The following is a 24706-nucleotide window of genomic DNA, read 5'->3' as shown; positions in this document are numbered from 1 at the left end:
CACACTAGGATGATAGCACAGTGTAATGCTGCTGGACCAGTAATATAGGGACATGAGTTCAAATCCTACCAGGGCCGCTCGGGTAATTTAAATGTAATATAATCTGAAATAAAGTGCTAACCTCATTAATGTTAATCAAGAAACCATTAGAAGAAATCTGCTATCCTAATCCGATCTGGCCTACACGTGACTCCAGGATGTAGGAAACCATTCTATTGTATCAACAGCTACAGAGAACAATCAATGTTGATGCATCTATACCACATGGAGCGCAGTGGTTCAAGAAGGCAGTTCAAGGGCAATTACCATTGGACAATGAGTGCTGGCCTTGCCAGCGACTCTCGGTCCCCCGGGATGTGGGTGTCACTGGCTGGGCCAGCATGCATTGCCCACCCCTAATGGCCCTTGAGAAGATGATGAAGAGCTGTCTTCTTGAACTGCTGCAGTCCATGTGATGTAGGTACACGCTCAACCAGAATGACAGGGAGTGGGATAGCTTGATCTTGGTTTCGGACAATGATCGGCACAACATTGAGGGCCGAAGGGCCTGTTCTGTGCTGTACTGTTCTTTTTTTTTAAAGAGATTGATGCGGAGGGAGTGTATGGTGAAAATGTAGTTGTGATGAAAGAAAGGTGGTGGTAAGAATGCAGAGAGGAATGAAAAACAGCTGGCCAGAGGAATGAAAAAGAGGTGCGATGCATTGGCCGGGAATCGAACCCGGGCCTCCCGCGTGGCAGGCGAGAATTCTACCACTGAACCACCAATGCAAAGTACTGTGCTGTACTGTTCTATCTATCTATCTATCTATCGCGTTGTGAGGGAGGGAGTTCCAGGATTTTGGCCCAGCGACAGTGAAGAAACAGCGATATAATTCAATGACAGGCTGGTGTGTGGCTTGGAGGGGAACTTGCAGACGGTGCTATTCCCATGTGTCTGCTGCCCTTGTGCTTCAAGATGATAGTGTATGTGAGTTTGGAAGGTGCTGCTAAGATGCCTTGGTGAGCTCATGCAGTGTATCATGTAGATGGTACAAACGATTGCCACAGTTTGCCACTGGTGAGTGGTGCAAGCTTTGTGTAAGGGCTGCTAATTTAGCAGGATGCTTTGATCTCGATGATATTGAGTTTCTCGAGTGTTGTTGGAGCTGCACACATCCAGGCAAGTGGAGAATATTCCATCACACTCCTGACTTTTGCCTTGGTGGGCAGACTTTGGGGAACCAGGAAGTGAGTTACTCACCACAGGAGTCCTAGACTCTGACCTGCTCCTGCAGCCACGGTATTTATATGGCTAGTCCAATTTGGTTTCTGGTAAATAGTAACTCCCAGGGTGTTGATAATGGGGGAAATTTAGTGATGGTAATGCCATTGAATGTCAAGGGGGTAACATTCTTTCTTGTTGGAAATGGTCATTGCCTGGCAATTATGTGGCTTGAAAGTTAGTTGCCACTTATCAGCCCAAGCCTGTATATCGTTCAGGTCATACAGCATTGAGATATGGACTGCTTCAGTATCTGCGGAGCCGTAAAAGATGCTTAAGATTGTACAATTATCAGCTAACATCTGCACTTCTGGGGTGAGATTCTCCGACCCCCGGCTGGGTCGGAGAATCGCCCGGGGGCGGCGTGAATCCCGCCCCCGCCGGCTGCCGAATTCTCTCGTGCCGGGGTTTTGGCGGGGGTGGGAATCGCGGCGTGCCAGTCGGCCGCTGCTGGCAGCGGCCCCCCCCCCCCCGGCGATTCTCCGGCCCACGATGGGCCGAGTGGCCGCCCGTTTTCGGCGAGTCCCGCCGGCGTAAATCACAACAGGTCCTTACCGGCAGAACCTGGCTCTAAGGGCGGCCTGCAGAGTCCTTGGGGGGGGGGGGGGGGGGGGGGTGTGGAGGGATCTGGCCCCGGTGACATGGCCTGGGATCGGGGCACACCGATTGGCGGGCGGGCCAGTGCCGTGGGGGCACTCTTTCCCTCTGCACCAGCCGCTGTCAACCTCCGCCATGGCCGATGCGGAGAAGTAGCACACGCTGGCGCTACCACGCATGCGCCAACGCGTGGCGGTTGGTGCAAGCCCTTCGGCGCCAGTTGGCGTGGCTCCAAGCCCTTCCATGCCAGCTGGCACAGCACTAAACACTCCAGCGGCGGCCTAGCCCCTGAGGATGTGGAGGATTCTGCACCTTTGGGGCGGCCCGATGCCGGTGTGGTTCACGCCACCCCTGGGTGCCAGAGTGGCCCGCCCTGCCGGTTTACGGAGAATCCCGCCCCTGACCTTTTGATGGAAAGAATGTTATCGATGAAGAAGCTGAAGATGGTTAGGCCTAAGTTATTACCCAAAGGAACTCCTGCGGTGGTGTTCTTGAACTGAGATGATTGACTTCCAACAGCCATCACTGTCTTCATTTGTGTAGATATGACTCCAACCAGTGGAGTGTATTCCTCCTGATTCCCATCGACTCCAGCTTTGCTAGGGCTCCTTGATGCGACACTTGGTCAAATGCTGCCTCAATATCAAAGGCAGTCACCCTCAGCTGATTCTGGCATTCACCTCTTTTGTCCATGTTTGAACCAAGGCTGCAATGAAGTCAGGAACTGAGTGATCCTGGGAGAACACACTGAGCATTATTGTGTAGGATATTGCGAAGCAAGTGCTGCTTGCTGGCACTGTTGATGACCCTTCCATTACTTTACTGATCATCGAGAGTAGAATGATAGAGCGGTAATTTGCTGGGTTGGATTTGCCTTGCTTTCTGTATATCAGATGTACCTAGAAATTTTCCACATTCCACAATGCGAGTGTTGTAGCTGCACTGGAACAGCTTGGCTAGAGGCGTGGCAAGTTCTGGAGTGCATAGTACTATTGCCAGAATGTTGTCAGAGCCCATAGCCTTTGCAGTATCTTGTGTCATCAACCATTTCTTCATATCATGTGGATTGAATCAAATTGACTGAAGACTGTCATCTGTGATGCAGGGACCTCCAGAGCAGGCCAACCTGGATAATCTAGTCAGCAATCCTGGCTGAAGATTGTTGCGAGTGCTTCAACCTTATCTTTCGCACTGATGTGCTGGGCTCCTCCATCTTTGAGGATGGGGAAATTTGTGGAGACTCCTCCCTCAGTGAGTTGTTTAATTGTCCAAAACCATTCACTGTTGGATGTGGAGGGACTGTTGATCTTAGATCTGATCCGTTGATTGTGGAATTGCTTAGCTCTGTCTATCACTTGCTGCTTATGCTGTTTGGCACACAATTAGTCCTGTGTCGTAGCTTCACCAGGTTGGCATATCATTTTTCGGTATGTCTGGTACTGATCCTGACATGCCCTCCCATACTATAGATTGAACAAGGCTTGATCCCCTGGCTTGGTAGTAATGGTACAGTGGGTGGCTATGCCGGGCCATGAGGTTACAGATTGTGGCCGAGTATAATTCTGCTGCTGCTGTTGATCATAACCTAATGGATGTCCAATCTTAAATTGCTAGATCTGTTTGATGCCTACCCCATTTAGCATGGTGTTAGTGCCACACAACATGATGGAGAGTATTCTCAATGTGAAATTGGCACTTTGTAACCACAAGGACTGTGCAATGGCCACTCTTCCTGATACTGTCATGGACAGATGCATCTCTGGCAGGCAGATTGGTGTGGATGAGGTCAAGTATGTTTTTCCCTCTCGTTGGTTCCCTCACCATCTGCTGCAGACCCAGTCTAGCAGCTATGCCCTTTAGAACTCAGCCAGTTTGGTGTGGTTTTTCTACCGAGCCACTCTTGATAGTGGACATTGAATTCCCCCATCCAAAGTGTATTTTTCAACCTTTGTCGCCCTCATTGCTTCCTCTAAGTGGTGTTCAATATGGACGAGCACTGATACATCAGCTAAGGGAGAGAGGCAGTACATGGTAATCAGCATAAATTTTCCTTGCCCATGTTTGACTAGATGCCAAGAAACTTCCTGGAGGTCCAGAGTCAATGTTGAGGCAACAGCCTTCTGACCCTGTTTCCCACTGTGCCTCCATCTCTGCTGGGTCTGTCCTGCCATTCCTGTCCTGCTGTTGCTTGACTGGTCTGTGAAACAGCTCTCTCATTTTTAGCACAGGAGCCCAGATGGAGGACTTTGCAGAGTTGACAGGGCTGAGTTTGCTGTTGCCATTTCTGGTGCCCAGGTTGACTATCCTGGGTTGGGTGATCTGTTTGGTTTAATTCCTTTTTATTGACTTATTTGATTTGATACAACTGACTTTCTAGGCAATTTCAGAGAGCATTTAAGAGTCCACCTCATTGCTCAGATGAAGTAAAAACGACCGATTTCCTTCCCTAAAGGAATCCAAAGAATCACTACAGTGCAGAAGAAGCCCATTCAGCCCAGCAGCACTGCACTCACTCTCTGAAAGAATGCTCTACCTCAGCACATTCCCCTGCCCTATCCCCATAACCCCATGCATTGATCATGGCCAATCCACCTAGCCTGCACAGCCTTGGACTGTGGGCTGGAACCGGAAGACCCGGAGGAAACCCGTGCAGACACAGGGAGAATGCGCAAACTCCACACAGGTAGTCACCCAAGGTTGGAATCGAACCAGGTCTATGCTGCTGTGAGGCAGCAGTGCTAACCACTGTGTCACCATCCTGACATGAATGAACCAGATGGGCTTTTACAACAAGCAACAATGGTTTGATGATCATCATTAGACTTTTAATTCCAGCTTTTTATTGAATTCAAATTTAATCATCTGCCAAGGTAGGATTTGAACACTGGTCCCACAGCATTACCCTGGGTCTTTGAATTACTGGTCCAATGACCAATACGACTAAACTAAAACATTCTTGGGCTTTTCATTCCCATTATAGGATTACATCATCAACCACATATATGTAGCTATACATATATGTTTACAAGTGCAATTTTAATTAAAGAGATGATGACTAATACCAAACGGGGGAGATTCTTAACTTGGGTGCAATCAGTAATTCAATGACTGGCACATTCTCAGGCATGTCGTACTTGACTAAAGGAGTTAAGTAAGGAAACTTTGCACTGAAATGTGGTTATAGTATTGTATTTCTTATGCTGACATTTTAAAAGTTCACCCTTTACCTTGGAGGGTCCCGTTGCAAGCATTTTCTCTGCAGTTTTCAAATGTAACCACAATTATGTTGAAAATGCATTAATTATAGTAGCGTCTCAAATAAAAGACATATTTTGTTTCTCAGCATGTTTTAAAGTTTTCGGTTTTACTTCTGTGTAATTAGGTATTGTAAACAGACTGGGATATGGACTTATGAAAGCACGTGCCTCTGAAACTTCATGTCATATTGTAGGTTAACATTTGACGGTTCGTCAAGATTGTCACCTCTGTATCATAAGGTCAAACACTAGTTGGCGTGTGCCCATTCTGCAGTTGACAGCCTGGTTGAACAGCATCCCATGGCTGATCCTGTCATCCTTGACCAGGGCCATTATACCTGAGTTGTTGGTGTCTGGAATAATATTTGACTGTAATCCTGGGATCCTGGCAAAAACTTCTCCAGAGAATTTCTCTTCCTATCTTGTTTTTCCTTCAGGAATAGAGAAATAAACCACGCTGGAAAGGGGCCATTGCTGTGTAGGATACGGTTGCCTAGTAGCAATGATACTGAGATAGCAATCTGAAGGTCATGAGTTCACAACTTGTCACAGAGTGATTTGAAGTTGAATTGTGTTCAATAAATCTGGTAATTGCTGGGTGTTACCGGGAAAAGAATTAACCATGAAAGTTGTTGCTGGATTGTTGTAAAAACCCGAATCGTTCACTAGCATGAACCTGACATCCCCAACTAATTTTGTCTACATTTGATTCTAGCCCCATACTAAATGGTTGACTCTTTGGGCAACTAGGGATGGGTAATAAATTCGTCTTTGCCAATTTTCCCATGAATACACAACGTTAGTTAGATGGACTATAAGACGAAACAGAAAAAACATGCCCCGGCTCTCAGCTCCTTATTCATATTCTCTGCTAATTGTTGATCAGTTGCCTCTTGAATTTGTAGCTACTCAAAGCAATTTTAACCTAGCCTAGTGGTTGGGAATCTTTCATTATTCCGCTGTATGTAAATCCCATTGGGTAAACTTGAGGGTATACCCAATTGTTTAGCAGGATTTTGCTGTGAGCTCAATCCATTAGAGAACATCGAGGGCTGTTACTTTTTTTCTTTTTTTAATAAATTTAGAATACTCAATTCATTTTTTTCCAATTAAGGGGCAATTTAGCGTGGCCAATCCACCTATCTTGCACATAGAACATAGAACATAGAACAGTACAGCACAGAACAGGCCCTTCGGCCCTCGATGTTGTGCCGAGCAATGATCACCCTACTCAAACCCACGTATCCGCCCTATACCCGTAACCCAACAACCCCCCCCTTAACCTTACTTTTTAGGACACTGCGGGCAATTTAGCATGGCCAATCCACCTAACCCACACATCTTTGGACTGTGGGAGGAAACCGGAGCACCCGGAGGAAACCCACGCACACACGGGGAGGACGTGCAGACTCCGCACAGACAGCAACCCGGAGCCAGGATCGAACTGGGACCTCGGCGCTTTGAGGCCGCAGTGCTAACCCACTGCGCCACCGTGCTGCCTTATCGAGGGCTGTTTCTATCAGTTTTCTCAGACTTGATCATAGGCTTTCAGTTTATTACCTGTTATCCGTTTTCTGAGATTAGTTGGACACTATCAACGTTTTATTGGTTATGGCATTGGGTTCTCAATCCAGAGGTCAGGAGTTCAAATTTAACAAGTTGTGAAAGTAGAAAAGCTGGTAATGTTTTTGGGAGTGTTATCAGAAAAAAAGTGACAGTTCACAAATGCCCTTCAGGGAAGGGAAGGTGCCACCCCTGCCAGGAGTAGTGTATATATGTGAGTGTATACATGGTGAGTTTGAATAATGCCAGGGCAATTCAGGTTGAGCAATAAATACAGTTAAGATAGTGCTGTTGACATCCTAAGAATAAACACGGTAAAAAAAAGGTTAGTAGTTAAGATGCAATGAGGTTGAAAAAGGGAGAAAAAATGCTTTCCAAAAAGGAGGAAAGGACAGATCGCCTTGGATCAGAATTATGTAACCTCTTGACGTTCATTGCAGAGCACCATTGGAAAAGTTTGCTCCCAGCTGGGTTATTACCGGTCCAGGGACAAAACAATGCTGGAGCAGGAAGCAACATTAAGCAAAATGCCAACATTTTAATAAGGATAGTATTCATCTGACGGACAATTTTTTTATTCGAGGAGTAGCCATGCCACATATGTAGGTTAAAGAATGTCCTTTAGAGAAGGAAATCTTCAGTTTTTACCCAGTCTGGCCCACAGATGGGCAGCACGGTAGCATAGTGGTTAGCACTATGGCATCACAGCGCCAGCGTCCCAGGTTCAATTCCCAGCTTGGGTCACTGTCTGTGCGGAATCTGCACGTTCTCCACGTTTCTGCGTGGGTTTTCTCCGGGTGCTCCGGTTTATAAGAACATGAGAACATAAGAACTAGGAGCAGGAGTAGGCCATCTGGCCCCTCGAGCCTGCTTCGCCATTCAATGAGATCATGGCTGATCTTTTGCGGACTCAGCTCCACTTTCTGGCCCGATAACCATAACCCTTAATCCCTTTATTCTTCAAAAAACTATCTATCTTTACCTTAAAAACATGTAATGAAAGAGCCTCTACTGCTTCACTGCGCAAGGAATTCCATACATTCACAACCCTTTGGGTGAAGAAGTTCCTCCTAAACTCAGTCCTAAATCTACTTCCCCTTATTTTGAGGCTATGTCCCCTAGTTCTGCTTTCACCCGCCATTGGAAACAACCTGCCCGCATCTATCCTATCTATTCCCTTCATAATTTTAAATGTTTCTATAAGATCCCCCCTCATCCTTCTAAATTCCAACGAGTACAGTCCCAGTCTACTCAACCTCTCCTCATAATCCAACCCCTTCAGCTCTGGGATTAACCTAGTGAATCTCCTCTGCACACCCTCCAGTGCCAGTATGTCCTTTCTCAAGTAAGGAGACTAAAATTGAACACAATACTCCAGGTGTGGCCTCACTAACACCGTATACAATTGCAACATAACCTCCCTAGTCTTAAACTCCATCCCTCTAGCAATGAAGGACAAAATTCCATTTGCCTTCTTAATTACCTGTTGCACCTGTAAACCAACTTTCTGTGACTCATGCACTAGCACACCCAGGTCTCTCTGCACAGCGGCATGCTTTAATATTTTATCGTTTAAATAATAATCCCGTTTGCTGTTATTCCTACCAAAATGGATAACCTCACATTTGTCAACATTGTATTCCAACTGCCAGACCCTAGCCCATTCACTTAAACTATCCAAATCCCTCTGCAGACTTCCAGTATCCTCTGCACTTTTCGCTTTACCACTCACCTTAGTGTCATCTGCAAACTTGGACACATTGCCCTTGGTCTCCAACTCCAAATCATCTATGTAAATTGTGAACAATTGTGGGCCCAACACGGATCCCTGAGGGACACCACTAGCTACTGATTGCCAACCAGAGAAACACCCATTAATCCCCACTCTTTGCTTTCTATTAATTAACCAATCCTCTATCTATGCTACTACTTTACCCTTAATGCCATGCATCTTTATCTTATGCAGCAACCTTTTGTGTGGCACCTTGTCAAAGGCTTTCTGGAAATCCAGATATACCACATCCATTGGCTCCCCATTATCTACTGCACTGGTAATGTCCTCAAAAAATTCCACTAAATTAGTTAGGCATGACCTGCCCTTTATGAACCCATGCTGCGTCTGCCCAATGGGACAATTTCTATCCAGTTTCCTCCCACAAGTCCCAAAAGACGTGCTGTTAGAGAATTTGGACATTCTGAATTCTCCCTCTGTGTACCCGAACAGGCATCAGAATGTGGCATCTAGGGGCTTTTCACAGTAACTTCATTGTAGTGTTAATATAAGCCTACTTGTGACAATAAAGATTATTATTAATTAACAATGCACTTGATTCTTAACTGAAATGACCTACAAATGGGATGGCGGTGGTATAGTGGTATTGTTGCTGGACTAGTAATCCAGAGACCCAAGTGTTGGAAGACGTCATTGACAGTTCTATCAAAAAGCATTTACTCACCAATAACCAGTTTGCTGATTCTTAGTTTGTGCTTAACTAGGACCACTGGACTTTGGGCCTAATTTCAAACATGGACACAAGAGCTGAATTCCAGAGGGAAGGCGAGAGTGGCTGCTCTTGAATGAATGTGGCATCAAGGAGCCTTCGTAAAATTGAAGTCAATGGTGATCAGGAGGAAATCCCTAAATATCAACAATACATGTCAACTACAATATTTCTTTTTAAGTAGCGACAGGATAGTGTGAGAGTTTACATAGTCCCCAGTCAGATATTAAGAAGAGCGATCTCTTAATGAAATGTAAATACCAAGCCCACCTTATCTAATCATCACTTGTGAAACTGCAATGAAGTTTTTCTATGACTAGATTATCAGTGATACTAATCTGCAATTAACTGTTGTCGGTACTCTCATGTTATTTGTTAGTGTAAACATTTAGTTGCTATGGGAATAGGCTTTTGAGGTGAACGCAGATTGGTCAACATATTTGGCATCTCCATTCATTCAAGAAGAGGTAGGGCAGGGTTATGTTTGATGGCACGGTGGATTGGGAGGGGGGTGAAGAGGAGTAAGTGGTTGATATTAAGTAATATTTGGCTCTTACCATGCTAAGACCTCACAAAATGAATGACTTCTTCAGAGTCAGTGATTGTTGTTTATGTAAGTAAACCCAACAGTGCGCAACAGATTCACAGCCAACTATATCAGGTTGTTATTGGTTTGAGTTCTGCTTCTTTTATTGACCTGTAACCTGGAAGGCTGAAGTGGGCAGTCTCGGGAAAGCTGTTATACTATGATAGCATCTGAGAATCCCTTCGATCTGAAGTCACTTTACTAAAATGTCCTTGGACAAATGTTTTGTTCCTGCTACAATATTGGGCTGTATGTTGCTTTGCAGAAATGGTTCGGTTGAGGCCATGCTGGAGGTTAAAATGCAAAAATGCCGCATAGACGACTAAGCCTGCCTCGAGATGGCCTCCTCGAGATGGCCGCTTACGGTTCATCTACGGGAAGCAGGTTAATCATTTACAGTTTATAATGAAGCTGCCTGCTTTCACTTTCACAGCCATTCTGTTAACCACATGTGAGTGGGTTTTCCGGGCCTCGAGACACCTGACAAAGTAAAGGAGTCGAGAAGGGATGAAACCATGAGGTAAGTGCCTTTACAGCACTGCGCACAGCCATGCCACTGCATAGACCTGCTCCATCTAATGCCTATTGATGATCTTCAATGACGCAGCTTGACTCCAGTTTCCCTGAGGCTTTTATTCCTCATTTTCTCTCTTGAGGTCGGCACCTTCCTTTGAAAGCCCAGTAGTTGAGACTGGATTTGGTACTGGGGACAGGATGACAGAGGGTAAAAGACACTTAGGCCAAAAGCAGGGACCATCAAAAAGGCCCTGGTTGGAATGAATATTGCCTGTCTGCCAGACCATTCAAGTCAACACAGAAACTCATTATTGCTAAACGGAACTTTATGATTACCCAATTACAGTATTCATCACGTTAACACAAAAGGACAAAAGACCATGCTATGAGTAAGTAATTAACTTTGAGACAGTAGAGATCAACTTTGCAACAGGAAGAACGATAAACAAAGATGCCATCAGACTCCATAATTTGCTAATAGCTTGTCAGACATGAGTATTTCTGAGGGCAATGGATCTTGATTTAATCACCCTGGCTGAAACAGTTGTTCATTTCTAATAATGAGTTTAAGGCTTGCCGAGACAATAGAACTCAGGCCTGGTGCGCTTGTGTATCATGTCACAGCACCAACAGATCCTGAATAAAAGAAGGAACATCGGAAAACATCGTCAGCGACAACCTAGGAGTAACCATCATGGAGAAGGATCCCTGAGCTCAGAGCTCATAGAGAAGAAGACATCCACACCGAGTGACTGTAGCCAGGCCAGCCTCCTTCACTAGTTGCGGGTAACACCTAGAGCTCAGCTGTGAGACTGAGTCATATTCTATGTGATTGATTTTGAAGATTGTAATACCCAAATAAAATAGCGTTACAGTAGTGTGTGCTTTCCTGTGTCTGCTTAAGCCGATCGAATAGGGTCTCGGTCAACGATATCAACATGTGGAGGAAACACGCAGCCGACTATTTCCCTCAACCCAGGACAGTGTATTACCTCAGCAACATGCCTGCGCAGCAGTATGTTTTGCTTCTCTTCTTTTTAAGATCTTTATTGGGCACATTCCATTTATAAGCAAGACTTTTACAAAATAAATGAAGTCGTTACCGGACCACCCTCTCAGAGGTTAGTTACCAAGAGAAATGTGGGCTAAATTGCAAAGGATCTGAAACCCAATATGCATTACCCTTGATACATAATTTTCATTTTGACATCTAGAACTGTACCTTAAAGTGCTGTGGTTTGTCAGACTTCCAGACATTTTCAGCCTTATCAATGGGGGTTGTTTTTATCTAACCCTCTCAGGAAACTGGCATGAGATTGTGTGTGACGCTAGCTTTACACCTCATCTGATTTTACTCTCCATTGAATTCAATGGAGAATTAATATGGGTGAAAAACCAACATTCCAGCTGATTCTTTGGGAATTCTGTCAACGAGTTAAGTTAAGATTGCTGCCGCTGAGTTTGCTGTTGCTTAAGGATTGAGACTTGATCACAAAATGTGAGGCAGTTTCCAAAACCATTTCAATAATGAGAAATTTGGATTATTTAATGCTCGTCAGCTGAAAAAAATGACTCTCCCTTGATCCACCATTTTTCAGCGGTTTGTACGGAGGAACGGATCATTTTATGTTATCGTGTATTAATCTGCAGAATAATTTTGCAGCTGTTGTAAATTTGCCCCGCCTGCTAAGTGGCTGATATGGAAAAATTAATTTTACCTCTGTGCCCAAGAATATCTTTCATTCGCTTCTTGAAACAACAGAACTTTTTGACTTGTCAGGTGCGACATTCAGAATGTTTGTCAGGTCACGTTAATTATGTTTGTAAAAGTATGTTGGTATTGCCAAACTTTTGGATGTGTTCCAAACCCATCTGATTAGGTTGTTGGTGATGAAACATTTTTTGCCTGTAGGGTGTTTTATAAATGTCCAAATTTGATTTGCTGTCTTTCAGACTTAGTTGTATTTTATTGGTCACCAATAGTTACGATTTATGGGAAGGAGCTGGGGAAACACATTTCAGTTCATGAAGCTTTTGCAAATTATCTCAATGGATGTGGCTTTTGCTGATGGGTGTCCGAATGTCTGTAGATCTCTGTGTTAGGCCGAGTCACGTGTGCATCATTAGACCTGATAAAAAGCTCCACTAGGATGCAAAATTCTCCAATGCAATGTTTTTTGAACTGTACAAGAGTTGGTGGTGATCATAGAATCATAGGATCCCTATAGTGCCGAAGGAGGCCATTCGGTCCATCAAATCTACATAGACCTTCTGAAAGAGCACGCTACCTCGGCCCACTACCTCGCCCTATTCCCGTAACCCCACGTGAGCCTTTTCCTTTTGGACCCTAAGAGGAAATTTAGCACGGCCAATCCACCTAACCTTCACATCTTTGGACTGTAGGAGGAAACCAGAGCACCTGGAGGAAACCCACGCAGACGCGAGGAGAAAGTGCAAACTCCACACAGAATGTCAACCGAGGTCGGAATTGAACCCGGGTCCTGCTGCTGTGTGGCATCAATGCTAACCACTGTGCCAACATGCCGCCCTGATGGTGTGATACAGTTGACTTGGAGTCTGGATTGCTGTGGCAACATGCACTTTTACATGCATGTGATAGTCTGGAGCTATGGCTAGTGATTGTAGAGGCTCGAATGTTCTTTCCATCACATAGCTGACCAGGAATCTCTCCCACTCTTACCGCTTCTCATTGGCGTGTGCTGGAAGGTTTTGCACGATCACAATCAATCTGTTTTGCCCCATTATGAACACAACTTCCTTGGCCTTCAAGTCCTGCGGTGGGACTTGAAACTGGAGCTTCTGACTCAGAGTCCGCCAATGGCACCGAAGGACCTCCGCAAGAATTAGTACATCAGTATTATTTAGGAAAATCATGTCTGGTCAAGTTAACATTTATTTTTTTTAATATATTTTTTTCCTATACTTTTTTTCCGATACTTTTTTTAGTGTTTTGTATACTGCACCTCCTAAAGATATTAACATGTTATTGGTGAGGGAGAGGATAGATAAGCTGACGCAAGAGGCTCCTAAATGTTCACCAGCACATTTTCCATCCTCTGCTCTCCCAGTGTCCCTGTTGCTTACCCTGGGTCAGAAAACCCCTTTTGTATGAAATGTGAATGTCACTGTGGTAATCAATGGCAGCATATCAATGTGTTGACATGATGCTTTGCAGCACCAATGTGCTTTGGTTTTTAAATCTTCCATTTAGTTTCCTTCTCTTCTAATCGAACTTTTGGTGACCTCCGTTCCAGTCTCATCTCGTTTAATGGAAAACCTTTACTGTTCATGAAAATCATCAGGACATATTCGTCCCTTTGATCCATGCAACATTTTGTCTTCAATTGTTCTGTGTTTGATCACCTGTGTAGGTTCACTGATCTATGCTCACTGTGCTTGATTAGTTAAGTCTGGGTGACAGGGCAGCACGGTGGCCAAGTGGTTAGCACAACCGCCTCACGGCGCTGAGGTCCCAGGTTCGATCCCGGCTCTGGGTCACTGTCTGTGTGGAGTTTGCACATTCTCCCCGTGTCTGCGTGGGTTTCGCCCCCAAAACCCAAAAATGTGCAGAGTAGGTGGATTGGCCACGCTAAAATTGCCTCTTAATTGGAAAAAATAATTGGGTAATCTAAATTTATTAAAAGAAAAGTCTGGGTGAGAACCCTCAAAAAAGTAAACAAACTATAGGAAGTGGAGTAGAAATTTTAAAGCACTGTCATTAAAACCTGTTAAACACATATAAACCCATGTCATCCCTGCATAGATATGAGATATCAAATATGCAACACAACATGGTTGATGAGAACTTTCCTCAATGCGCTGCTTGATATTGTTATGGCTACTTCAAATTGTGACTGACTGAATTCTGCTGATAACCTCACCAGCTAACCAAAAATAATTGAACTGCTTAGAGGACATTTGTTCAAATAAAATGCAAGAAAAGGCACCGACCAAAGATGGCTTCCACCAGTCACTTGATACCCGGAATTGAAGTCAACCACTTTATGGAACGTTCCTATATAAATTGCATTGCAGGCCTGCCCTGACATGTTACATGGATTTTCACACCTGGGGAGGGGGTGGGAGTCAAGGGCCACTTTTGATAGGGAGACATTAAAAAATGGAAAATTCTGGACTTCTATCAGATGTAGCAAAAGACTGCCAAAAAAGCCATGATATGCACATTCACCCCGTGTTTGCATGGGTTTTGCCCCCACAACCCAAACATGTGCAAGGATTGAACATGCTAAATTGCCCCTAATTGGAAAAAATGAATTGGGTACACTAAATTTATTTTAAAAAGCCATGATATGGACCTCTTTCTCATAAGATCTGATTGATAACAACATCTAATTGCGTTGTGGCTATCTCTCATAGGGAAATGGGTCTGTTAGTATTGACTGGGCATGATTATTGGCTTTGGAAAATCTGTGGGCATGGAATGCGCTGAGACCACGATTGGATGACATTTACCTTTGGGTCCTGCCAACTCCGTGGCTCAGTTGGTAGAACTCACATCTTTGAGGTAAAAGACCGTGAGTTCAAAACCCGCTCTGGAAACTTAGAACAGTACAGCACAGAACAGGCCCTTCGGCCCTCAATGTTGTGCCGAGCAATGATCACCCTACTCAAACCCACGTATCCACCCATAACCCAACAACCCCCCCCCCCCTTAACCTTACTTTTTAGGACACTACGGGCAATTTAGCATGGCCAATCCACCTAACCCGCACATCTTTGGACTGTGGGAGGAAACCGGAGCACCCGGAGGAAACCCACGCACACACGGGGAGGACGTGCAGACTCCGCACAGACAGTGACCCAGCCGGGAATCGAACCTGGGACCCTGGAGCTGTGAAGCATTTATGCTAACCACTATGCTACCATGCTGCCCCATGCTACCATGCTGATTACCATGCAAAGAATTGAGGCTGGCACACAAGTTTAGTACTGAAGGAGTGCTGGTTGAGAGTTGGAGGTCCAATCCTTCAGCTGAGATAATTAAACTAATGCTCATCCTCCCTCTCAGTTGAACATAGAAAGCCCAATGACATGAGAAGGGTAGGTCTGTCTGGTGCCTTGGCCAATGCTAATCCATCAATTAACATTAATAACTCGATTTTCTGGTGATTGTCAGGTTGTTGACCGCAGGAGCTCACTTTGCACAAGTTGACAACATTACTACTTTACAATGGTGGCCAAACTTCAAAATAGTTCATTGGCTGTAAAGTTGACCTGAGATTGTAAAAGGTGCTGAATGAATGTGAATCTTTCTTTCTAAAAACTGTGGTGTCAAGTTAGGTTTCAATGGGACATAGGAAATGCATTGCTCCGTTCCCTAGGGAACTCCAGAGCTTTTCAATCAAGCATGATTCAATCCTACCAGGGATTTTGGAGCTTAATTTGTTAAAGATGCAATATAGATGCAAATTATTTTTGTTGAATTTGCTTGTATAATGTGCACAGTGCATCACGACCAATAACTTACAGTCTCTAACGTTTCGCTGATTGGGAGACAGGAAAAGTATACTTTTATTAATCATTTGGGTTCAGTATCACATTATTTTATTATCTGCTTTTTTAAGCTTGTACAATGGGCGGGTTTCTCTCAGCCCACGCTGGGCTGGAGAACAGGTGAGCAGGGCGCGAATCACATGAAACCGCCCCAATGGTGATCCGCCGATTCTCCGGAGAGCAGAGAATCGGTGCCATTGGCGCCGGCTTGGTCGGTGCGGTGCCGGTCAGGGCCACTCTACACGGTCCGTCCCCCCCCCACCCTGGTGATTCTCCGGCTGGGATGGGCCGAGCGGCCGCACAAAAAATCCGAGTCCCGCCGGCGCCAACCACATGCATGCATCCGGGGCCGGCCTTCTGGGCTGGGGGCCTCTTTTGCTCCGCGCTGGCCCCTGTAGCCCTCCGCCATGTTGCGTGAGGCCGGCACGGAGAAGGGAGCCACTGCTCATACGTGCATTGGCGCCAGTCGCACTGCGCATGCGCAGACCCGCGGCGCCCATCTGGCACCGGCATCGGCAGCTGGAGTGGCGTGGGTCGCTCCAGTGCCTTGCTGGCCCCATGTAGGGGTCAGAATCGCTGCTCCTGAGGGCATGTTGACGCTGTCATGAAACATGCCCTCAGAGAATCCTGCCCAGTGTGCTCCTGATCACTGATTCATAACTTTGCAAACAAATGAATGCTGATGCCAAAACCTACGGAAATTTTGTTATGATTGAAAAGGCACTGTCATTCTTTGGACATTTTTATAACTTGGAGCAACACATTTGTTTATCGTAACACTTCTTTTTCGTCAGTAAAAAATCATGCCAATGGCTGTGCTGTTAGTATGTGTAGAACATACAGTGCAGAAGGAGGCCATTTGGCCCATCGAGTATGCACCAACCCACTTAATCCCTCACTTCCACCCTATCCCCTTAACCCAAGAACCCCTCCTAACCTTTTTGGTTACTAAGGGAAATTTATCATGGCCAATCCACCTAACTTGCACGTCTTTGTACTGTGGGAGGAAACCGGAGCACCCGGAGGAAACCCACACAGACACAGGGAGAACGTGCAGGCTCCGCACAGACAGTGATCCAGCGGGGAATCGAATCTGGGACCCTGGCGCTATGAAGGCACAGTGCTATCCACTTGTGCTGCCTATGTGTTGGACTATTTGTTCTAAAGACTATGATTGGTCAGATGGAAGCCTCATCAATTCAACACTTTGTCATAATATACACACAAGTATATTATGGTGCATAGACAGACACTGACTGACACACTGAATGACCAATCAACACACAGAACACAGCAGCCAATCACCAGATAGAACACGGCCACTATAAAGCCAGAGGGCACTAGTTTTCCCGCTCTCTCGGGATGCAGCCTCTGAGACAGCCAGAGCCCGTGATCAGCAACACGAACATCCACCATGTGCGAGCAGGATAGTCTGGTCAGGTTAGCCTCAGGTCTCCAGTCAACTCAACATAGTGTCAACCCACAGTGCAAGTATGTTTAACAGCTTAAATAAAATAGAGCTGTACTTCTACAAGTGTTGGTAGCCTGTCTCTCTCACTGCTATGGTAAACGCAGTCCTCGCAGAACCAGCATACCCAACACATCACACTTTAGAATGTGGCCGATGCTATTCGTGTGAAGAGCTTGGAATGCTTTATTAGTTAATAGCTAAGCCAGAAATCCTCTAATTTTATCACCGATTGGATTTATTAAAATATTTTTATTGAAGTTTTCATTTTATACAATACGAAACAGACACATCTCTGTAGACCAGATACAGGCTTTCAAAAGCGCAACATTGCAAATAGCCCCCAAAATCCCAACTCCCACCACGCCCCCCCCCCCCCTCCCCGCCCCACACCCCCCTCATTTTGTTATTTTGAAATATTTTTATTGGAATACACAATTTGTAAAAGTGATTCTCATGTATTTACATGTGTATAGTTTTTTCTCCCTTTCCCTCTTCTCCCCTGTCAATTGACCCGGCCCTCCCGCTCCGCCCCCCTTCACCTTGTTTTCGGTGTTCATTTTATCACCTATTCTTGATAACTGTGTACTTATAAGTCATACAAGAACTCCTATTATAAGGATGGTGCCACATATAATTTCTCTTTTAATGAGAAAGTTGTAATCATTTTATGCCATACCGTGGGCTTTTGATATGTCAAAATTATTACAATAAAACAACAGTTTTCACCTATAATAAATAAATAAATATATAGCACCTTTAATTTGATAAAATACCCCAAGGCACTGCACAGGAGTGTTAAGCATGATAATCTAAAGTCAAGTCTCATGGGCGATCTGAGGACAGACGATCAAAAAATGTCATCAAAGTATGTTTTAAAAGCATCTTAAAGGAGGAGAGAGAGGCAGAGAAGTCTAGGAAGCAAATTACAGAGATTTAAGGGTACAGCAGCTGAAGGGGTATTCGCCGATGGCGGAACCAGGGAAGTCAGATTGAAGAAGGAAGAACTAGAGGAGTGCTGAGGTCATTGCTGTTCTCTATGTGTTCATAATTTCCTGAACAGAAGGTTGGAGCAATCCTTACCTGAATAGGACATTGATTTCCAGTAATGCTGTTCTATTACTTGTTGATGGGGCAATCTTACATTTGGAAGAGCTAATTGGGGATGGATTTTACAGGGGGTGTATTGTTCGCACTCCCTGTCCCCAGTAGAAAGGTCAGTGTGAATAAACTGACTTTAAACCCCTCTGTTCCTGCACCTCCTTAAGAGTTTCTCCCTTTATTTTTATACCGTCTCTGTTGTCTTCCTGCCAAAATAAGTCACCTTGCTTCTTTGCATTGAAATTCATCTGCCACTTCCCAATCCACCAACGTCTGACTTTTTGAAGTTCAAAACTATCCTCATCATAATTGACAATGTTTCCCATCTGGACGGCACAGTGGTTAGCACTGCTGCCTCACAGCACCAGGTACCCAGGTTCCATTCCGGCCTTGGGTCACTGTCTGGGTGGAGTTTACACTTCCTCCGGGTGCACTGATTTCCTCCCACAGTCCCAAAGATGTGCAGGTTAGATGGATCAGCCATGCTAGGTGTAGGTTAGGTGGGGTTATGGGGATCGGGCGGGGGAGTTGGCCTAGCTGGGCTGCTCTTTCAGAGGGTTGGCCGAATGGCCTCCTGCACTGTAGGTTCTATGTTTTCATATGATCTGCAAATTCTGAAATCATGCCACAGTCTAGGTCATTAACATGTATCAGGAAGAGCAAGAGTCCCAACACTGACCCCTTGGGATCTCCACTACAGATCTTCCTCCAGTCTGAAAAACAACCACTTATCACTACTCTCTGCTTTCTGTCACTCAGCCAATTTCTTATCCAAGTGCCTATGTTCCCTTTGAATCCATGAGCTAGAATTTTACACACAAGTCTGTTATGTGGCACTGTATCAAACGCCTTTTGAAAATTCAAGTACACCACATCAACAGCATTGCCCTTCTCAACCTTCTATGTGGACTGCTCAAAAACCTCCAACAAGTTAGTTAAACATGATTTTCCCTTGATGAATCCATGCTGGCTTTCCTTAATTATCCTTCAATTGTCTAAGTGACTATTGATTTGGTCCCAAACTACAGCCCCCAGGAAGAAGTGGCACGCTTCGGTAAGTTGTGGCTTCTTCAGCAGGGAGGGATTGGGTACCTTATAGTTATGGGGGAGGGGTTGGCGGTTCAAGTTTTTGAGTCAAGCACAAAGGTGAAAGTGAAAACATTTAGGTGGGATGCCCCTGATGTCCTGGGTGCCCTGTGCACAAAGAATGTACCGCTTTCCTTCCCGCCTTTTCACATTAGATGGTGAAAATGTGGGTTGGCCTCCCTCATTCCGTCTTCCATCGTCCCCTGTATTCTGGTGCCGGATGTGGAATTTGGCCCTGTACTGTTCATCAATTGACTGAGACTTAATGAAACTTGTTCTTAAATGTGGCTGAATTCAAATGCAAGAAATCTTTCACTCCAAAGTAAACCACTTTTTAGAAGCATGGAAATATTTATGGCGTTGAAAGAGGACATTTTGCCCATAGTGCCGTGTGGGACGAGTAAGACCGATCCAGTCTAATTCTATCTTCAAGTTCTTGATCTGTAACCTTGTAGATTGTGGCAATTTGATCATATCCAAGTTTTCGTTAAACATAGAGAGGTATTTTACCTGCCACCTTGTCAAGCAGTGAGTTCCGATCCACGCACCCCACAATCTACCTTTTGACTGAAACAATTACTTCTCAACTCTTTCCTTACCCTTCTACCAATTATGTTAAATCTATGTGGTTATTGACCACCCCACTAAAGGAAAAGGTCCTTCCAATTTACTCTATATCTCATTCTCAGCCTCTTCTGTTGCAAGCAAAAAATTCCAACCTTTCTGATCTTTACTCATAGTTAAGATTCATTGTTCCTGGCCACATCCTCAACAGAGACTTTTTCCCCGGGTGGAACACACCATTACATGGGGACATAAATTTAAGATAAATGGTGGAAGATATAGAGGGGATGTCAGAGGTAGGTTCTTTACCCAGAGAGTAGTGGGGGCATGGAATGCACTGCCTGTGGTAGTAGTTGAGTCGGAAAAGTTAGGGACCTTCAAGCGGCTATTGGATAGGTACTTGGATTAGGGTAGAATAATGGAGTGCAGGTTAACTTCTTAAGGGCAGCACGGTAGCATTGTGGATAGCACAATTGCTTCACAGCTGCAGGGTCCCAAGTTCGATTTCGACTTGGGTCACTGTCTGTGTGGAGTCTGCACATCCTCCCCGTGACTGCGTGGGTTTCCTCCAGGTACTCCGGTTTCCTCCCACAGTCCAAAGATGTGCAGGTTGGGTGGATTGGCCATGAAAAATTGTCCAAAATTCTATGATTAACCTAGGACAAAAGTTTAGCGCAACATCGTGGGCCGAAGGGCCTGTTCTGTGCTGTATTTCTCTATCTAATACCTGCATTATCTTCTATGGTGTGATTTTACCCTATAATCTGGTATTCAGAACTGTATACAATATTCTATCTGGGGTCTAACTAGTGTTTTAAATGGTTCTAGCATAAATCTCTCTGCTCTTATACTCTAAGCCTTGGACAATAAAGGCATACCATTTGCCTGCTTGATCACCTTATTTGCTGCCCTGCAAACTTTAGAGATCTGAAAACAAAGACGTTGAAGTATTTATTTCCCTCTATGTTTCTCAGAATCCTGCCACTTGTGGTGCAATCCCTTACTCTTTGTCCTCCACAAATGCAGCACCTTACGCTTCTCCAGATTGAATTCCAATTGTCACTTTTTGGCCCACCCAACCAGCCCATCGCTATTTTCTAGGAATCGACAGCTTTCTTCCGCACTCTTAACTGCATGGCCAGTTTTTATATCACCTGCAAACTTCTTAATCATGACCCGACCTGCAAGCCTCAATTATTAATGAATATTATTGACAGTAAGATACCCAGTACTGAACACTTTGGAATCCTGCTGGACAAACAAAAAGTCCACCGATGAAACACATTGCTCCCTGCCATTAAGCCAGTTTTAGATCCAACCTGCCACTATCCCTTGGATCTCATTTTCTGACCAGTCTGTCATGTGCGGCCTTGTCAAAAGCCTTGCTACAAAAGCCTGTGCAAATCCTTGTGGGCAATATCAAATGCTTAACTCTCCGTGCGTTCAATCAAGTTGAACATCGTGAGTATAATGATGATTATGATTGAACAGGCACACTCCACTAAAGTTCTGTTGAGAGGTTATCAACCTAAAATGTTAACCTTGGGGTGATTGCCACTGGCGGGATTGCCAGCAAGTTTTCCCGGCAGCGTGGCGTAGCTACAATGGGAAATCCTATTGGCCAGCAGTGGGAATGGAAAATCGCGTTGCCGAGAAACACGCAGCTGATGGGGTGGAGGATTCCATTTGGCTCTCACCGATACCACCAGATCTGTGAAGAGTTTTCAGCATTTTCTATGATTGATTCAGATTTCCAGTATCTATAGTACTTCACTTTTGTTTTATTATAATAATACTGTTTTACTTAAGAAAACAATTATGCCTCATATATTGATGGTCTCATTTGCATTATAGCTATGAGAGTATTATCATTAGTTAATGTTAAATCATAATTGTATTTTTTGGCATCACATTTGCTGTTCAGGACTATCTGAAAACATTGAAAAAGATCAACACAGAGTGTTGAGATTAAGAACGATTTAAAGGCCATACGATAATAGAAATAAAGTTCAAACTGCTTCACGCGGGAACAATTTAATACAGCAATAGGTTTTCAGCTCACTCAATGGACTGCTAAAGAGAGTCAGGATTAAGGGTGTTAAAGTTTATTAAGATCTTTCTTCACTGTATTTGAGGAATAATTTAACAGCCCATTTCCAAAGCCTTTAGTAAACGTCTGTCTTGTCTGACATGCAGGGGATTTCTTATTGAAACTCCTGGGTCACTTAATAAAGCTCAATATTTGAAATCTTGAACAAGTCATTTCATTTTGCAATGTTACTGTTGTTTTACTGATGCCTTGAGTTGTGCCATCGAGTCTGCACCCTACCAAGGCCCACTCCCCTACCCTATCCTCGGAACTTCACCTAACCTCCAGACCTTTCGGACATGAAGGAGCAATTCAGCACGGCCAATCCATGTAACCTGTAGGAATGTGGGAGGAAACCGGAGCACCAGGAGGAAACCCACGCAGACACTGGGAGAACGTGCTAACTCCACACAGACAGCCACCCTCGGCCAGGATTGAACCCGGGTCCCTGGTGTTGTGAGGCAGCAGTGCCACAATGCCACCCTATTAGGGGTTCGCCCTGTTTCTCAATGTTATTTTGAAAAGCTTTGCTGAACGCTCCATTCTAAATTGAAACAAATCCTGCCTTTTTTTCCAAATTTATATTGGACCAGTTGTATGCCTGGCAATTTTGGAGTCATTACTGTGGTGTCACATTTGCTACTTAACGTTGCTCTCCCCCCCCCCCCCCCCCCCCCATATAATCTTGAATTTGGAGTGTTCATTGAAAATAATTCATTTTCATATATCGTCGTAGGCTCTTTTATAAAGTTGCAGCATTATGTTTGCCAGAGGCCCTAAAGAAACACGGCACCATTCTTTCGGTATTGCTTGCTTCTGATATAGAGATACAGCATAGATCACAGGAATGGCATGTTGCCACCTCCCCCCCTCCTGCACAGAGTTCGACATTTTATTTATTTGCTTAACTTTTTTACAGAATGGTTTGCCACATTTGTTGGGCCAGGGGTTGAAAGCTATGGTCAATGTACAGAACGAAGTGCACATAAAATATGACTTCAACTTGAAAGACTTGTGTTGGTTTATAGCTGCAAGTGGAACACAGATGCGGAACCTTGACACACTGGACTCTCTTGTGACCCTAGTTAGTGAAGCTCCTGTCAAGATGTGCAACAAATTGCCTATCAACTGAGCAACCCAGCCTGACCACAACCAGTCTTGCCAGCAGGGGCTATTGACTTAAACCAGCCAAAGACCACTTGAATAAGCTAATTACAACATTGATGAGTGGATTAATACGGGATAAAATTTCACATTGTCTGACAAGAGTTCAGCAGAAAGTGATTGAGTTTCATCAAACTGTTGACAGGGAAACGGTGCCTTGTGGTCTGCAATGAATGGCTATTAAATCTTTACTGAGGAGATTTTACGTTGTCCACATATAATGGGAAATGCAGCAACTATGCGCTAGAGAGAACAGGAATCCTCACAGGGGTGAACTGTGTGTGTGGGAATTTTATTATGATTTTATGGATTTTGCCAAACTGTTTTACATGAAGCTTGAGGTTGCATTTTTAACTTGCTCGAGCAGGGATGCAATTTCTATTGCACAATAGCTTATGTATGAGCCGTCTCCGATAACAGGACTGGTGTTTGTTCATGCACCCATGTGACATCCACAGCAGACTTCAAAATGATGAACATTTAAAAAAAAAACATTTTTTTTTTTGCATTCCATATCTATGGGGTATTCCAGTTTCAAATATAACTCCTGCATGGCTCTCCTGTTGTCCCGTTGTCCACAAACCTGGGAGTGAACTGGTTTGCGAGCTCACTTGAAAAGAAAAAGCTGTGTTATCTTTCAGAAAATATATATTTAAATACGATCGCTTTCTTTTTGAGGTCAGTGCTCAAAAGGGTATATATTTTACCTTGACAATTTTATAGCTTCATTATGACTGAATTCTTTGGCGAATACCCCATTTTGGAGTCATTATGAGCCTTTACTCTCAACTTAAAAGTCTAGTATTGATGTGAAGCAGTTTTGGCATCACACCAAAGCTAAACATGTGGAGAGCTGAAGCATCAATTAATTTTGGCTGAAAGATTCCTTGCAAGCTTGCAGAAGGGGAGGAGGCCTCATATTCAGACGTAGAGTCAGCTTCCACAAGTTTACCAGTTCACACCCTGCTTTACTTCTCCATCACCTCTCTTGACCCTTCTCGCTTCGCAATGACATCCATTCTTGATTAAGCTGCAGTTTATCTCCAGCTGGATATTGGGAAGATTCAGAATTCCAACTTATTAATGCAACCACTGATTTATTGCTATAGCTTTGCTTTGTGTCTTGTCTTACGGACACACTTTTATTTCCATCCTCAGTTTGCATCTTTTGCGGTTTGCACCTCTTCTCTGACTATCCTCTTATTGTTGTGATATGGACAGAATTTTTATTTCCTTGAGGCCCTCTTAAAAGCCTACGACCTTCCTAAGTTTTCCTTCTGTGGCTTGACATTTATTTTTTTGAATTGCATCTTTGTGAATTACTTCGGGGCATCAGGATCAGACCATTCATTGCTCTGCATTGAGCACACTCCCAAATGGGCCAAAGACCACGACTTCTCTTCCTGAAAAGTGCCCAG

The 24706-nt window shown here is 44.4% G+C and overlaps 1 non-coding gene across 1 annotated transcript; it reads right to left on the bottom strand.

Moving 5' to 3' along the window:
• Positions 1 to 697: 697 nt before the first annotated feature.
• trnag-gcc lies at positions 698 to 768 on the bottom strand. Its single transcript has one exon. It is a non-coding gene; the product is annotated as a tRNA-Gly (tRNA).
• Positions 769 to 24706: the final 23938 nt, after the last annotated feature.

The sequence above is a fragment of the Scyliorhinus canicula genome, chromosome 18 (genome assembly GCF_902713615.1).
Source record: "Scyliorhinus canicula chromosome 18, sScyCan1.1, whole genome shotgun sequence".
NCBI lineage: Eukaryota > Metazoa > Chordata > Chondrichthyes > Carcharhiniformes > Scyliorhinidae > Scyliorhinus > Scyliorhinus canicula.
The sequence above is the reverse complement of the archived record's forward strand: the minus strand, read 5'-3'. Positions and strand labels throughout refer to the sequence as shown.